Genomic DNA, 19,642 nt, shown 5'->3' with positions numbered 1-19,642 from the left:
AGGAGATGGATTTATTTCCTAAAAAGTAAGACACAAGTCTTTAGTTGGTTTAAGGAATTTAAAGCCCTTGTAGAGAAATAGACTAGTAAGAAGATTAAGCATGTGAGAATAGACAATGATGGTGAGTTTTTCTCAGTAGAGCTTGAATAGTTCTATAATGAAAAAGGTATTGAGATGCAAAAGAAAACTCCTTATACCCCACAACAAAATGAAGTTACAGAAATAATGAACAAGACATTGATGGAGAAGGCTAGGAGTATGCTTAGTGGAGCTGGTCTTGAACAAAGGTTTTGGGTTGAAGCTATGGCCACTACTTTCTATCTGGTTAACAAATCTCCTACATTAGTTCTTGTTGGTAAGACACCCATGGAGGTGTGCTCTAGTAAGAAGCCTTCAATTAGACATCTTCATGTTTTTGGTGGTGAAGTTTATGCATATGTTCCAAAAGAGAAAAGATCTAAGTTGGAAAACAAAGCTATCAAATGTATTTTCATCAAATATAGTGTTTGTGTGAAAGGATACAAGCTTTGGAACCCTATTACTAGTAAGGTGTTCTATAGAAGAAATGTTATTTTTAGAGAGCTAACATCTTCTCCTATTATGCTACAACCAAACGAAAAAGAAAAGAAATAAGTTATTGTTTAGTTGCCTCATACCCTGGAGAAGACTAAACAGAAAGACCATGTTGAGTTAGATGATGAGGAGAGCTCTAGTAGCTTTGATAGTTCAAAAGAAGAGGAAGAACAACCTCAACCTTTGAGGTGATCCACAAAATTACAAAAATTACCAGGAAGGTTTGGTTATTCTATGTTAGATTCTAGTTGTGCCTTCACTTTGATTACTAACACTGATGAGCCTAGATCTATAAAGGAGGCTTTGGATATGGAAGATGAAAGTTTTTAGATTGAGGCCATGGATGATGAGATGGATTCATTGGATAAAAAAAAATTTGGGACCTTGTACCTTTTCCTAAAGGACAAAAAACTATTGGTAGCAAATGGGTGTTTAAGAAGAAATTATGCACAGATGGTAGTGTTGAAAGGTACAAAGCTAGATTGGTTGTGAATGGGTACTCATAGGTAGATGGAATAGATTATGGTGAAACATTCTCTCTTATTTTAAAGTTGCATCATATGATTTAAAGATAGAATATATGGATGTCAAGATAACTTCATTTCATGGTGATTTGGAGGAAGAGATTTATATGTCACAACCTGAGCACTACATTGTTAAAGGTAAAGAATCTTTGGTTTGTAGAATAAAGAAGTCTTTGTATGGTTTAAAAAAATCTCCTAGGATGTGGTACCTTAAGTTTGATGCCTTTGTGTTTTCAATTGGATTTGTAAGATCAAAATTAGATCAGTGTGTTTATTTCAGAGTTGAAAATAATCACCTTTTTATTGTTGCATAATATTTTGATGATATGTTATTGTTTGGGAAGGGTAAGGGTATGATTTTTGATTTTAAATCTTAGTTGTTAGCATAGTTTGAGATGAAAAAACTTGGGGTAGCAAGGTACATCTTGGGTATGGAAATTAGTAGAGATAGATCCAACAAAAAAATTTGGTTGATTTAGAAAAGTATGTGAAGTCTGCATTGGACAAGTTCAACATGGTAGATTGTAGACCATTGTGTGTTCCTATTTCTATGGGAAAAAAGTTATCTATATATGATTGTCCAAAATTCCCTAGTGAGGTGGAGGACATGAGTACAATACCTTATGCTAGTGTAATTGGTACTCTAATGTATGCTATGGTCCATACTAGACTAGACATTTCCCAAGCAGTGGGAGTTATGAGCCGGTTTATGGCTAATCTTGGACAAGTACATTATGAAGAATTTAAGAAAGTATTTAGACATTTGAGGGGAACATTAGATTACTCCATTTGTTATTATTGTAACTCTTCTAGAGCTTCACATTTAGTTTGCATTCATAGATTTTTTGATTAAGATTGGACAGGTGATATTGATAGCAAGAGATCCACTAGTGCTTATGTGTTCACTATGTTTGGTGGTGCCATTGGTTGGATGAGTAAGCCACAACCTAAGTTTTCTCTGTCCACTATAAAAGATAAGTACATGACTACTACTTATATTGTTAAGGAATCCATTTGGCTTAGGAGATTATGTTTTGATATTAGTGTTGATGCAGGACATATTACTATTTGATGTGGCAATCAAAATATTATTTTCCTTGCAAAGAATCCAACTTTCTATGCCAGAACAAAGACATTGATTTGTAGTTTCACTTTGTGAAAGATATGGTGGAAGATGGAAAGGTAATTTTGGAGAAGGTAGATACTATAAATAATTATTTAGATGCATTAAAAAAACCAATGGGCATAGAGAAGTTCAGAGGGTGTTCAAAGTCTATGGGGCTTTTGGCCTATAGTACTTAGTTCTTGTTGCTTTTACAAGGAGTTTGATAGGTGGGATAATGTTAGCAATAAGGTGTCTCAACCTTCGATAATTCCTATTCTTATTATTTTTTTTGTTAGCAATAAGATGTAAAGATGTGTGGCAATTGATCATTGAGTACTGTACGGTCGAGTCTTCTTTTGTTTGCGTATTGGTTTCTCCTTGTCTAGTGTTACTTTTAGCACGAGATCATCAAATATTCTCAATGTCTTCCATAGTAATTTCCATTTTATTCTCTTTGACCTCCTCTCATCAATTAGAATCTTATAATGAAATAATTTCTTGAATTCTTCTTCTTCTTCTTGTCCTCCTCCTCCTCCTCATCATCATTCTCATCCTTCTCCTTCTTCTCCTCCTTCTCCCAGTTCTTCTTTTTCATCATCATCTTCTTCTTCTTCTTCTACTTCTCCTACTTCTCCTCCTCCTTCTTCTTCTACTTCTCCTACTTCTTCTCCTTCTCCTTCTCCTGCTCCTCCTTCTCCTTGTCCTCCTTCTCCTACTCCTGGTCCTCCTCCTACTCCTATTGCTGCTGTTGCTGCTTCTTTTTCCTATTCTTCTTCTTCTTCCTCTTCCTCCTCCTCCTCATCTTCTTCTTTCTCATACTCTTCTTCTTCTTCTCCTCATCTTCTTCTTTCTCATACTCTTCTTCTTCTTCTTCTTCTTCTTCTACTCCTACTCCTCCTCCTCCTTCCTCATCCTCATACTCTTCTTCTTCTTCTTCTTCTTCTTCTTCTACTCCTACTCCTCCTCCTCCTTCCTCATCCTCTTCTTCTTCTTCTTCTTCCTCATCCTCCTCCTCCTCCTCCTCCTCCTCCTCCTCCTCTTCTTCTTGTCCTCCTCCTCCTCCTCCTCCTCCTCCTCCTCCTCCTCATTCTTATCCTTCTCCTTCTTCTCCTCCTTCTCCCATTTCTTCTTCTTCTTCTTCTTCTTCTTCTTCTTCTTCTTCTTCTACTTCTACTTCTCCTACTTCTCCTCCTTATTCTTCGTCTACTTCTCCTACTTCTTCTCCTTCTCCTTCTCCTACTCCTCCTTCTCCTTGTCCTCCTTCTCCTACTCCTAGTCCTCCTCCTACTCCTGCTGCTGCTTTTTCCTATTCTTCTTCTTCTTCCTCTTCCTCCTCTTCTTCCTCTTCCTCCTCCTCCTCATCTTCTTCTTTCTCATACTCTTCTTCTTCTTCTCCTCATCTTCTTCTTTCTCATACTTTTCTTCTTCTTCTTCTTCTTCTTCTTCTTCTTCTTCTACTCCTCCTCCTCCTCATCTTCTTCTTTCTCATACTCTTCTTCTTCTAATCCTCCTCCTCCTCCTCCTCCTCCTCCTCCTCCTCCTCCTCCTCCTTCTCCTCCTCCTCCTCCTCCTTCTCCTTCTCCTCCTCCTCCTCCTCCTCCTCCTCCTCCTCCTCCTCGTTCTTATACTTCTTCTTCTTCTTCTTCTTCTTCTTTCTTATTGTCTTTATTTTTATCGTCATCCTCATCTTTGTCTTTATTCTGGTCCTTATCAATTGACCTTACCATTCTAATATTTGTCAGCTATTATGAAATTGGTCATTGATTCTTGATTTCCTTATTCATTTCTTGAGCTTCTTGAGTATCTAAATCCTTTGATTAACTCCCCATTTTCCTACCTTATTTTTTCTCTTTAGTGGTACCTTCTATAGTCGTTGATACTTTTGGCATCAATTTTGAGATTGATGTTTTCTCCTCTTGTCTACTCATATATTTTAATACTTTATCTATTGATATTAATGATTGAGTAGTCAGATGAAGTTAACCTACACTACTTATCAGTTTTATTTTAGATTAGATAACTATAGCCTTGGTAGATGTATATACTTCCTTATGTTTAGTACTAATAGCGGTTATTGACTTTTTTTGGACTTATATTCTCTTCACTTTATTTTCCTCCTCTTTTGATTCATCTTTCCTATCTATAATATCTTCAATTGTATCTCACTCCTCTATTGATTTCTTATTGGTTTTTGTACTTGTGGCTTTGAGTATCTCACTTACTAAAAATAAATCATTAATATTTGAGCTTCCTCATTGATCAAATTCTTCAATCCTCTCCTTTTACAATTCTTCAATCTTTTTTTTCAATATTTTTTGCTAATATAGGTTCTTTTTCAAATATTACTATAGTTGTTAATATCTTTGTTCTTATTTCTTTTTGAATTTTTTCCATCCAAACTTCTACACCGTTAACCAATACATTAGGTTGCAACACTTGTAACACTTATTTCTTCACTTATTTTCCCCTTACAGTTATTGAATACCATGTATCCAATATATTACTGTATAAATCATGTGGTACCATGTCCTTTATATCTTTAGGGTATTTGTATGTTTATTTTAAATGTTGTATGATTGAATTCTCAATTATTTTCTTATCTTCTTTGATCAATTTTACAAATGAGGTTGCATCCACTTACCAACTAGTATTATTTTTGTGATAATTTTTGCAAGTTCCCTAGGATAAATAAGAACCTTAGGCATTCTTTATCCTAATTTTCTTCCCCATAAATTCACTTCCTACTCAAATTCAACTTGAGCTTTTGTCTCAGGTGGTGGAGTCTGAGCTTGACTCCTAGTCATTATCTTTCTCTTTATAGAAATGTGTTGTATTTCCCTCCTTTTCAATACCTTCCCCTTATTATTTTGTATAAAACTTTCTTTTGTAGCTTCCTCTTGAGTACCTTCCTCAAAATCTTCATTACTGTCTTCCCCTTTCTTTAAGATTGTGACAATTTTACTAGTAGCTTGTAACTCTTTACCTTTTCTTTTCTTTGTTAGTGTGGCCACCTGAAGTACATACGTAGCTTATGTGGCCTCCTGTACTAATAGGCTTCTTCATGTATCATGTGAAACTTTGGATGTTCTTTTTGTCTTTTTATCCTTGGCTATTGGGGCTATAGAAGCCCTTTTTTTTGAAAACTTCTTCATAAGTCCCAAATTATTCTACTAAAGTATTCTTTGGTAGGCTCAGTATATGATCAAATAACTAATGAAATCATCTTTTGATACCTCATAATCCAACCAAAAATGTTCTTGGCTCCATTGGTTGTATCCTAAAATTATTAGTGTAAGGAGGAAAACATAAAGTATCCTTATACTTTTTGAGTACTTCTCTTGGTATCTAATATCACACTTACATTTTAATTTTTTTTTGGAAGTATCTCCACATAAATTTCTTAAATTCATCAGCTAGCTACTCAAAATATTCATTAATATGACATATAATAGGTCTATTTAAATTCCATTATACATTTCATATACCTAGAGAAAAGTTCTTAACATAGAAGAATATACATACAAGTAAAGTACTAAATTTTATATCTTGCACTTGGTCACTTTTCAATCTTTCCATATTTACATTTAATTGATTTATAATCATACCTATGAGGTCATATGATTCACTATATCTAGTGATCTCATGTGCAGTCAAATTGTATTGCCTGGCACATTGTTGGGGTCACTAGATTGACAAATTTTGTATCTAGTTATTATTATAGTGAACCTTGTTCCTACGTGCACTATATTTTTTATCACCATAGCTCTTTTGTCTAAAGTGCTCTTAGTTATTTGTCTCACATGAGTCATGTTGCTAACTCTTAATGGGCATTCCTTTCCTTGCACTTACAAAATTATAACTTTAGTGAAAATCATCCTGATGATCTTTACTCATTCATCCATGTCTAACCACCCTTACTCAATAAAAACCTAATCAATTCATTAATGAAAACTTTAGGCATATGTACCATACGAGTGTTGTCTTGGGTTTTTAGGTGCTTATATTTTTTTTTCAGCCTTCTTTCCACACATATTCCCTTTCTATACATTTCTTAAACTCTAGGATTTCCTAATACTACAAATTACTATGAATGAAGGTAGTGATATCCTCAATGACTAGTACCCTTGGTGGAAATGATGAAAGAGATCCAATATCATCTTGTATGCTTGAATTAATGGATGGAATTTGACTTTCAATTCTAGTCTTTCATTGATGCTAACAACAAGAAGATTCTTGTTCATGGCTACCATCCTCTCTTAATCACACAATAAATGCAAATTAAGGTGTGTCTAATGTAACATCTAGTGCACAAATTTGCTCAAATCTCTTTTTCTCAGTATCACACAAATTAAATTCTTTTAGATTTTCACTTTTTTTTACACTTAGAAATTTCTTAGAAAGAAATGTATCAAATGAATTACCAGATGCATGTACTTATAACCCAAAAAATAAGTAAATGGTTGATTGTGCAATTAATGCATTTATTACAACAACTTTTTTGATAGGCTTCAATCTAATAAAGTTTAACTTTTACTTACCAATAATGTTGTACTTCTTGTTCATTACTATTCATTACCTTGTTAAGGATGTAACAAGGTTTTATCATTATTAGGTGTCCTTAAGAAGTGCTCATTCTATCTCAAGTTGATGAATTTTCTTCTTGACATTAACTTGGAATTTTGTTATTAGTTTCATTCTTCTCTTCCTTCTTCACCCATACTTGTTTGATGTTACTTCTTGACAACTCAATTGTTGTATGAATCTTATCCATCACTTGTCAATATCTATAGGTTTATGTTGTATGACAATACTTGTGATAGAAAAAGCATAATATTTGTGTATTTGTGCATGCACTTCTATACTAATATTCTCTTGCCACATGTCCTCTCTTTGCATAGTTGTTGCATTGTATATTTCCTAACTTCCTAGTCAGTAGAGTTTTACTCTTGTATTGTTTAGCCTTATAAAAAAAAGAGTTTTAGTGTTAGCAATGACACATAAAGCTTTTTTTTGTTGATGTACTTAGTGATCTCATTGTGAAATCTTTTTCTCTATGTCCAAACTCATACAAATAATAATAGAGACCGTTAATGATTCTTTCAGTGAGACATTTTACATTCTACTTCTATAGTTGTATGTACTAACTTACCATAATGATATCATATAGGTTTCTTATTTTGATTATTTCTTGGTTGGAATGTCTTTTCTTTACTAGTTTTAGATGATTCATTGATTTCAAATTTATTTTTATTTTACCTCTTGATTTTTGTTGCCTTTCTAAATTGTTAATCAATTTTTTCATCCTTAGGTACAACTTGGTCTTTAGTTTTCTTGATAGATCCTCCATATATTTTCTCAAGTTTTCATCATTATAAATGGCTTGTCAGTTTTCCTCATTTGTACCACTTATATATACATTTATTGCATTATTTTTTCAAGTTGAAGGATGGTGTTGTCTTTATCTTTATTTCCTTTTTCAAGTCATTTCTTATCAGTTTCTATTTTCCCTTTTTGATCTTCAATAGCCTTTAATTTTTCTAGTTCTTTTTCCTAAATCATTATTAGAGAATGAATTTCAAGTTCCCTTTTTGCTTACTATAATTTTCCTTCAAGGATAGTGTTTTTGTGTAATAGATTGGTTACTTCAACATTAATTTCTTTTGCACTTCTATTATTTTGTGAGAGTTATTCAAGATATTCGATACCTATTTGTAACTCTTCCAATATTTCTTTCTTCTTTGGAAAATAAGCTTTCCATTTCTTCTTTAGTTCATCATTTTGAGGTATTGCTTCATTTATGGCTTCTTTAAGTTGTCTTTCCTTTTTGCACCTTTCCATTTTCCAAAATTTACTTTCAAATTGTTAAACTTCTTTCAAAAGAGCTAAACTCTGATACCAATTATTTATTATATGTAGAAAAGGTTAAGGGAGGTGGGAGGGGGTTGAATAAGTACTTAGACAAAAATTTAAATTTTCATCTATTTAACTGACAATCTATAACAATCTTGTTCTAATAATCTAGATCCAATTGATAAACAATTAACCATTAATAATCCATATGCATGAAATAAAATAAAAGTTCATAAAAGTAAATTAAAATATAACACAATGATCTTGGTATTATAGAAAACCCTTGGTCAGAGGGAAAAACTACGTTGGGGATGGAACCCACAGGTAAAAGCACAAATCTATGTCACCATTTAGGATACCAAAGCTTGTTTTGGTCAAATCTCATTTCTCTAGTAAAACTTAATTTTTTTCAAAAACTAAAAATACCCTTTTATAAATCTCAGATTCAAGATTATCATTATATAATTTTTTGAGTGTTTTGATTAGTTATAATATTTTATAAATTAAAAATATTATAAGTCGATATTTAAACATTTTAGATTATGTTCCCTCAAAAAAGAAAAGAAAATAGTAAATCATATAAAAAAAATTTTTTAATTATATTTATCTCTAGAGGAGAGAGTCTTCTTCATGAATATGTAATTGTTTTTGAAGAAGGTGTAGATTTGATAGGGAAGATTTGAGGGGAGGAAAAAATTATTGGATTTTAATAAGGTCGAGCTTGAGCACTTAGAACAAAGAAAATATACATAAAAAATAATTATTTCTTTTTTTGTTCCCTAGCTATGCATGTCATCTATAAGATATTTTCAAATTAGAACAAAAAAGATGATTTGCATACACTTGTTTGACAAGAACTACACCTTATATTTTTTACAATTAAAAAAGGGACTTTCAAAGAGTTATGAAAAATATAGGCATAAAATTTATCCAATCCTACACATTTCATCAGTTTACACCATCTTCAAATTCTAATCACAAATACCATTTTTTTTTGTCATTAATGTTGAATTGTCACATTCTGGTATCCTATTTCTTTATAAAAGGTGACACAAGCTTGTGCTTTTATAGCCACATCATTTTCATTATAGTAAAAAAGATTTTCCAATTAGGCATACATTGGTGTTTCCTTCTGAGAAACTTACTCTATTATAAGTGACTAATACATTGATAAATTTATCCTTAGCCTATTAAGACTACTTCACTAAGAGATTTTATCATGCCTTTCTAGGCATTCACCTAGTCAGAGGCTTTAACAAGAGTTCATAAATGAACTAAATAGTCCTATAAAAGACTTTGTAAATCTTGTAAACCCTAACTAGGTATTAGATAAGATTACCTTTATTGTGCTCCTCCTTAAGCTTGTTAGATCACCATGTTTCTTCTCTTCTCAATTAATACCTCCTTCTATCTATTTCTTGTTCATAGTCCCTCATGTCCTCTCTCTCTCTCTCTCTCTCTCTCTCTCTCTCTCTCTCTCTCTCTCTCTCTCTCACACACACACACACACACACACACACACACACACACACACACACACACACACACACACACACACACACACACACACACACACACACACATCCTACTTTTCTTCTAATTATTTACCCTGACCTTAATCTTGATAATATATTTTAGGGTTAGATCAAAACTAGACTTCCTTAATAAGACTCTCTAATAAATTGCCCACTTAACCATCTCTAATAAGATTTCTCCAATAATATCTTCTTTACCTTCTTTGAGTGACTCCTTCACTACTTTAATGGTATTTTTTACATCAATGAAAAACTATTTATCCAACAATATTTCCAACACAAAATCCTCTATAACAAGAATTTCCACAAAACTTGAGAATAGATGATCTTTTTCTTGTACTTTACATCCAATAGATAGAAAAAATTAGAGGGATTATTAACATCTACTAGCTTGCTCAACCCACTCAACCTTGACTTTTTCTTTTAAGAATTGGATTCATCATGAAGGATGAAGGGAATTGCATATATAAATTTCTAAACCCACCCAATTGAGAAGAGATGAACTTTTTAGCATCTTTGTTCTCTATGGAAGATGTAGAGTCAAACATGTCAAATACTCTCCTACCTTGCACAAAACCAAAACTAGGAAGAAACACATCCTTCATTTGCAAGTGTTATTCCATATACATGACCTCATATTTTTATGATAAGGTCATTGTTCAAACACATAATGTTTTGATGCAAGGTATGAGGGCCAAAAATGAGACTCCCAATCCACCCTTCCTAGAGTAACACATGAATGAAAATAAATATATGAGAAACCACAAGAAATTATATTGATATCAATGAAGATATGAGTAGATAATCTTCTTACAATTTACTATGAATAAGGTCTACTTGGTTACAACCATATAATTCAAATTACAATCTACAATCTTAGAAGTTTTGGATTACAAAGACACATTATCTTATCTTTCTTCTATCAAAATTCATTCTATATCTATCCTCATCCTAGATCTCAATATATATAGCTAGCAAGATTACACATTGGCTTGTCAAATAATTAATTACAAAATATAGGTCCTTCCCCATAGGAGAAATCAATGACCTTAAAGTCTAGAAATATAAAATTTGTGTGGAAAATAATACATTCACACATATCCCAAGAAGAGATCTTCAATGATGTATAAATCCTTGATATGACAAAAAACATCAGTGAAGCCAAAATTGTACTCTACTCAAGATTCCAAGAAATAAGCATGCCTTGAATAGAGAGAAGGATAAATCTTCTACATGATGGAATTAACTTCCAAAAATATAGGACAATGATCTATGATAGCTCTAGATTAAGATACCAACTATGTGGAAAGAAAGAATGCAAACAATAAGGGTCATTCAATGAATAAAACATAGGAAAAATAAACATGAAATGTTTTGGTTTTATGCAAGATTAACAAAGTACCCAAGACACTTCTACGTCAAACACATATTGTATAAAAAAGACCAATGTCCACATAAGGAAGCACTAATAATATGAAAAATATCATAAAAATACAACTCATAGACATCCAATAATTATCTTCACCTAGTTTATTCTTCCATTGAACTAAGTATTATTTACAATCTTTTCCTATAGTTCTCTTACTAATTCTAGTATCCAAATTTTGTCAATTCCTTCAGTCTTCTTCTTAGGATAATAAGATCTATTAGATGTCTCTTCTATAGGTATAGGATTGATTATTGAGAGAGGGTAGGGGGTGGGAGGTAAATTAGTAATCACCAAACTAACAAACATCTTCTTTAAATTTTTGACTGACTATCGATAAGATTCAATTTTATTTATAATGTTTTTATCAATTAAGTGTACCACCAATCATATAAAATAGTAAAATCACCTACACAATTATAACACCAATATTTATCTCATGGAAACCTAATATGGGTGAAAACCATTGTGTCAGAACAATGATCACAATGTTGTAGTCTTTTGGAATACTCTCTGTTAGGAGCTTGCTCAATTATTACAAACACTATTAATTGCACCTTATTACAAGATTTTCCTCTAGATCTATTGAAACCTTTACTTTTCTAAGAGTAACCTATTAGATAAGTGAGAGTGGAAGGTAAATAAATTATGTCCATTTATCATATAGTTCCTTTCAAACATTCTAGTCCAACTAAACATCTTTAAAACATTAACTTCAATCACTCGTTGTAAACACCCAACTTAATACTTAACTCATTCATCACTTAATTCCAAAATTCTCCTTACAGTGCTAACTAACAATTATATTCAAGTAATTTTATAGTGATATCTTAGTTAATAGTGAGTTGTGGTAAACTATAAAATGTGGGAAATAACTTGCAACACAAATAACATTCACATAGTTAACATGATGACTTTCATGGGGAAACATTGTGAAGGGAAAAGCCACCTAGGATCGAAAAATCAAAAAATTCTCTCTTCTTTTATGATTCTATTAGGAGATGTCCTTGTTAAAGGTTACATACACATTATTAGTGTGACTATGTTAAAGGATTTCACAAAAAATATAGACCTTATCTGTCCCTATCCCTAACTAAAAAGAATGGCCTAATTCAAAGGAATTATAAACACAACCAATTGATGCTACAATATAGGATTTCATAGACTTGTAAGGTCCACTTGGTATTTTTGAGATTTTAAGCTACAATGTTTGAAAAATAAAAATATCAAAACTGATCTTTTAGAATAGCAACTACCTTTACTTGTTCTCTCTCTTGGATCTTCTTTCACTATGTTCTTTGGCTTGGCTAATTAACTTCTTCTCTTTATCCTTTTACTACTCAATTTACCTAGCTGAGCACTTTACTCTTCTTCTATCAACAACTTTGCACTTATTAGCGAGTTAACACTTGACCATAATCTCTTCCTTATCAGAAACATAAAATCAACAACATTAGTAGCCTCAACTATCTCCAACATCTCCTCAAATATTTTTCTCAATGCTTGCCAGATGCTTGCATATTTTGTCACTAAATTACCATCATCAACCTTAGGTTTATACTTAAATTCCTTCATATAATGAGTTTACACACTTACAAAATATAACTTGTTGTGCATGCTTATCTTTATTTAATTTCCTTCATTAGATCCTTCTTGAATTGCATCCATCATTGATCTTGTAACAAACTTGGAATTCTTCCTTAGACCTTCTTGAACTTTCCAAATTACCATCAAAATTTTGCCTTAGATTCTAATTTTCCAAAATTGTTCATCAAATTGTCACTTGATAAACATAACATTTACTCAAGAAATGTAACACTCAGTTAACACTAACTCACTCAGACAATACTTATCCTTCTTCCTTTACCAATCTCTTAGGCAATACTATAATCACTTAGTGAATATAGTCTCCCTTCATTAACCTTGCGATATTATAATAAATGATATGACTCTTTTAAATAAATTCATAACATCATCACCTACAAATCTCCCACTATCAATTACATTATTAATTGGGGCTAATGACCTCCCCCTTTTCTATTGATGATAGATAACACATAACACAAGATTTTACATCACAAAACATTAAAAAGGATAATCAAATGTATGCATTGATGACAATACAACTTTTCAACTATAATATTCAAACTAGTACTTAGTGTGTATCTTTAGCAGCAACAATCATCAACACTTCTCCCACTTTTATTTTGGTCTCTTAATTTAGGTTCAATGATCTATTTCATCTTCATCTTTATATTACTCTCCCTTTCATGTATCTTCATTTCTTCTCCCCATTGTTCTGATGTTTCTCTTCCTTTGACAACATACCAAAGGTTATTATAAATTTCAACATGAACATTATCAAACCATGGAGTTATCCTTGTACCTTGCATATACCAATTACTGTAGTTTGGATTAGATGAAAACCTTTTAACATTTCCAATAGCTAGGGCAATGTCTAGTCTACTATGTACACCATATTCTATCTTTATAATCATAAGATTGTATAGTATTTTATCAAACTTACTAATAGTGTTTTCCTTTAACTTACGAATAGTGTTTTTCTTTGTTAGTTTGAATCTAGTCATGATAGGTGTATTGACTAGTTTAGACTCATCCATCCCACAATTTTCAATATTTAGTTCACATATTTAGACTATGTAACATATATACCTTTCATTGTTTGATGTACCTATAATCCAATGAATATTTTCTCTCCAAACATATACATCTCAAATTCAGTACTCATTTTTTCAACAAATGTCTTACTCAACATATCATTACCTCCAAATATTATCTCATTAATAAATATCATATTAATCAACACCATATCCTCAACATCATTCTTCAAATATTAATTATTATTTTCATTTGTTCTAGAAAATCCAATCTTAATCAAGTAAGAATATAATCTTTCATACTATGATTTTGGAGCTTCCTTCAATCCATATAATTCTTTGTTCAAATTGCATATAATGTTATTATATTCAAGTTCAATGAATCCTTTAAGTTGTTCAATGTAGACTTCCTCTTCAAGTATTCCATTTAGAAATGTAAATTTGACATTCTTTTTATATACTTTGAACTTCTTGTATGTAGCACAGGCTAGTAGTGTTCTTACTCCTTCTAGTCTTGCCACATGTGCAAAGGTTTCACCATACTCAATTCCTTCTTCTTTTTCATATCATTTTCAAACTAATCTTGCCTTATTTCTTACCACTTCCTCATTCTCATTCAAAATGTTCAAAAAAATCCACTTGGTTCCAATCATAGTTTTTTCAGTAGGTCTGGTACTAGTTTCTAAGTATTATTCTTTTTAGTTTGATCAATCTTCTCATTTATAGAATGAATCCATCAATCCTCATACAATGTAACTTTTAGTTTTCTAGGTGATCATGTACCTTCTCTCATCTTTCTTATTGTTTGTACTCCAGTACTTCTACCTCTAACTATTTTTTCAGGTGAATGGTTATTCCTTACACATTTGGCCAATATATGTTCAATTATTTTATTCTTAATATTTTCTTCACTTAGTATAGGTTCAACTTCCTACTTAGGTCGTATTGTCTAGTGCTGAGGTATAATTGTTTGTGACTTGGTAGTAACTGTCTAGTTCTTGATATCTCTGTGTTTTAATTTTGGTAGAGTATTATGTGCCTCTTCATAGACATAAACAAACTTATTGTATTCTTTAAGTTCTTTCTTTCTTCCTACATTATTCCTCTCTACAAACTCATCAAATATTACATTTTCACTTTCAATCATCTTGTTGGTAGCCTTGTTTAGAAAATTTTAAGCTTTACTCTTATATGAATAGCCAAGAAATATACCTTCATCTCCTTTACCATAAAGTTTACCGTTCCTTGTATCTTTATAAATGTAACAACCACTTCTAAAGATTTTGAAATAACCTACATTAGGTGTATGATTATACCACAATCCATAGGGTGTCTTGTTTGTTCCTTTCTTCAATTGAACTTGACTGAGAGTATAAACAATAATATTGATTACTTACCTCTAGAATATTGGAGAGACCTCCTTCTCAATCATCAAATTCCTTGTAAATTCCATGGTGGATCTATTTCTCCTTTCATAAATACTATTCTATAATGGTTTCCTCATTGTAGATAACTATATTTTAATACCATTCTTAGAACAAAATTTAGTGATTTTAGTAAACATAAATTAACCTCCTCTATCAAATCTTAAACATTTCAAAGACTAACTATTGTCCTTTTCAACTCTAGATTTATACCATTTGAACATATCAAAAGTATGTGATTTCAATTTCATGAATATTACAATCATCATTCTTCAATAATCATCCACAAACAATATCAAGTATCGATATCCATAGTAATTATCAACACCAATTGGACCACATAAATCAACATGCACCAATTCTAGAATATTATTACAAGTGTAAGCATTTCTAGAAAAACTTGACTTTTCCATTTTATTGAGCTAAAATTGTTTGTACATGGAAATCTTAGGTTTTTTCAAATTTGGTAAGCCTCTTACTCTTTTCCTTCTACTAATTTTCACCATATTCTCAAAGTTTACATGACACAACCTTTTATGCCATTACCATACATCCCCAGTTCAAGAAAATAAATATGTCTCAACTATAGGATCAATGTAGAATAAGTTACCTTTTTTTTTCATTCTTATTCTAATTAGATTACCTTCATCATCAAAGATCTTGACATTTATTTTCTCAAATTTCATCTTGTAACCTTATTTATTCAAGTGAGAAACACTCAAAATGTTATGTTTAACACTCAAAGGATAACTAATGTTCAATGAAATTTGAAAATATTGGGTAAAGACTCAAGTGAAGACTTAAAAATATTTCCCATTGTAACCATACTATTATCATAATTTATTAACTCAAATGCAATCAACTGACCAACTAGACCATCAAGTGTCACATCATTTCCATGAATAGATCTTACTTCTTGAATAGCTTAAATTTTGATAGCATAAATAGGAAAAAGTTTTCTAACCTTTACTTAGAATGTCCAAATCAAAAATATCTCCTCCAATAGCTCTGATTGAATATACACCATGCTTTATTTGGTTCACATATTGAGCAACATTCTCACCACCTTTCATTCCCATGTCATCATACTTCCCTCTGAGATATTCAACCTTGGTCATTCTCACGTTCACATCTCCACCATGTACTAGTTTTGGTTTATCCTAGCATTAGTATGGTTCTTGATATCATCAAATTCAACATCATTGAGAGGAGATGTAATCTCAATCATTAGACTATTAGGGTTTCTATTTTCATTCATTTTCTCAACATTCTGGGACCAATAGGTATAGTATACTCATTCTACAACCAATGTGTGATATTTCTCTAATACAAGAAAGATGTAGCTTCATTTCATCTTTTTATGATGAAAATTTCTCATTGTTAATCTTTGGTGCCTCTCTCTTATACATCTTTGATCTTTATCTCAAGTTCCTTTAAACTTCTATCTTCAAGCACTTAGTGTTGATACCAAATTGTTAGATAACTAGGGAGGGGTGAGTTAGTTATGTCCAGTTATCACACAATCCCTTTTAAACATTCCAATAACAAATAAACATCGTTAACATTAACTTTAATCACATTATGTGAACATCCAACTTAATTGTTAACTCATTCATTCACTTCATTCCAAACTATTCCTTTCATTAAAGACTAGTGATAAAATTCTAGTAACTATCTAGTGATATCTTAGTTATTACCAAGTTGTAGTAAACTATAAAAGCTGTAAAACATATTATAACACAAATAACATTCACACAATTAACGCCATGATTTTAATGTGGAAAGCATGTGAAGGGAAAAACTACCTAGCACCATCAACCCAAAAAATTCACTCTTCTGAAGTGATCTATGTTAGTAGACAACCTTATTAAAGATTACATATAAATTTTTAATATGACCTTGTTAGAGGATTTTACCAAAAGATTATCTTAGACCTTATCACTCCCTATCTTTGACTGAAATGAGTGACCTGATTTAAAGGAATTACAAACACAACTAAATGATCTTACAATATAGGATTTAAGACACTTGTAAGGTCTACACTTTTTAAATTATCTGCTAAAATGGTTAAATAGTAATAGTATAAAAACTGATCTATTAGAACAAGAACTATCTTTTCTTGTTTAGATCTGTGTTCTTACTCTTTCTTCATTTGATCTCTCTCTCTCTCTCTCTCTCTCTATATATATATATATATATATATATATATATATATATATCCTTTTTCTTGGCTGATTAACCTCTTCTCTTTTCCCTTTCAATGTCTGATTCACTTGGATCAACACTTTACTCTTATTCTTTCAACAATTTTGCACTTACTAGCAATTAAACACTAAAGTGCAATCTCCTTCTTATTAGAAACATGAAATCAATAACATTAGAAACTAAAACTATCTCCAACATCTTAAATAATTTTCTCAATGTTTCTAAATCCTTCCACCTTTTTGTACTTAATTGTTATCATCTATCTTAGGTTTATTGCAAAATTCGTTCATACAATGAATTTAAATACTTATAAAATATAATTTGCATATAATTTTGTGTCCATCCTCATCTTCATTTAATATCCTTCATTAGATCCTTATTGAATTTTATCACGCATTAACCTTGCCGCAAATTTTGAATTGTGCCTTAGACCTTCTCAACCTTTCCAAATTTCCATCAAAAGTCGGCCTTAGATTACAATTTCCCAAACTTGTTCATCTAGTCATCACTTAGTAAATATAACATTTACTCAAGAAATATAACACTTAATGAATACTAAATCACATAAGAAACACTTAATTCTCCTTCTTTCTTTACTAATGTGATGCAAGAGCATCCTAGGCGTTAGAGCAATCTTGCATGAACCAAAAATATTTCCTTTTAATTATTTCAATAAGGGTTGTCTTAATGTAGAGTTGTTGTCTTTGGAGGCTTTCTACTTAGTGAGTTAGTCATATGAGCTCAAAATGTTCTAATTTCATACATGAAGATTCATTTTAGATATATCAACTTGTCAGTAGTGTTTCATGGCCAGATTGTATGTATTTGTCAAGTTATTATAGATTTTTGATTTACAATTTTGGTATATAAAATTTAGGCACATGGTTGGAGGCCTAAAAGTTCCTGAATGAGGCCCTAAAACTCAATAGATGGGTTCTTGCATGAATCTAAGCCTGTAGATCATGAGCTAAGGTTTCTAAAAAGTGGTTACAATAGCAAATTTGAGAAATGGTTCAAGTGTTATTGCCTTCAAAAGTTGGGCTGACCAAAACATCCAAAATAAAAGTCAAAGGTGTATTTAGCCAACTTAATATGTATTGTTCGGACCTGTTAGCCCTAGGTATTAAGTTTGAGCGTCTAGAAGCTTCCTAGGTAGCATAAAATTGCCTATTTAAGAAATGCCTGAACATGGTCTAAGATAACTCTGGGTGATATTTCACAGATTTCTATTATAGATTACTGTAATGAAGGAGCCCATGTGGATTAGCATATTGTGATGTTGAATTTTTTGATTCTACATATGCAACAATAATAAGAATCCCATATTTTGTTTTTGCAAATTGTTGTTGTTTCTTTGTTTCTATTATGTGTTTGTGGGATTAAGAGGAGCACCCTTCATAAAATTGTATCAAATATGGAGTTCTTGTATGTGTGGATAGATCATCAATTATGTGGCAATTCACACTAGGACTATCATTTTGGCTAAGCATGTAGACAGATCACCAATTGTGAGGAAGTTTGCACCAAGGTTTCAATAGAAGCATGAAAATTCCTTTGCAAAGAGAGTGTGCTAGGAGATTTGTAGGTATTAAACTTGAGGATTTTAGATCCCTCTAAAGGCAAATGAAAGAATTAGAAGAAGAAATATTTAGAGGAATGAATCTTGCTATAGGTGGAAATGAAATTGAAGATGAAAAGGAAGAAGGAAATGCTGATCAAGTAGTACAAGATGAAGTTTTAAACCTAGAGAAGGAAAATATTTTCAAGGCCATTTCTAAGATTGGAAAAAGACCTAAGTTTGATGTTCCCACATTTTCAAGAAATATTAACCTAGAGGAATTGATAGATTGGATCAATGAATTGGAAGAATTCTTTGAATACAAAGATATTGAGGATCCCAATATAGGATCAAGTTTGTGAAAACAAAACTAAAGGGAAATGCGAAGATTTGGTGGTAGGAGATCGAATTCGAGCAAAATAGATGAGGAAATGAAAAAATCACTAGATGGGATCAAATAATAGCTAAAATGAAGTGACAATTTATTCTTATGGATTATGAGCTTGATTTACTGAAGAAGATGCAAGGATTGAAGACGGTAGGAATATCTATTTAGGAGTATATCAATGTGTTCTACCAAGTTCTCATTAGAACTAACCATGTTGAAGTTGATAAGGAGAAAGTTGATTGTTATCTTAATGGGTTAAGGCCAAGCATTTAGGATAAGCTAAGTATGGTTTGAATGACTAGTATTAAGGAGGCATACCAATTTTCCCTAAGAGTTGAGTAGAAGTTAAGGAAAAAGTTTGATAATAAGAATAGTGGAAGAGATTGCGGTGGAAGATTTGAGAAATGATCTTATGGAGGTCAAAATGATGATCAGA

Source organism: Cupressus sempervirens, chromosome 11 (genome assembly GCF_028749045.1).
Source record: "Cupressus sempervirens isolate cs-2001-9-10 chromosome 11, ASM2874904v1, whole genome shotgun sequence".
Lineage (NCBI taxonomy): Eukaryota > Viridiplantae > Streptophyta > Pinopsida > Cupressales > Cupressaceae > Cupressus > Cupressus sempervirens.
The sequence above is the reverse complement of the archived record's forward strand: the minus strand, read 5'-3'. Positions refer to the sequence as shown.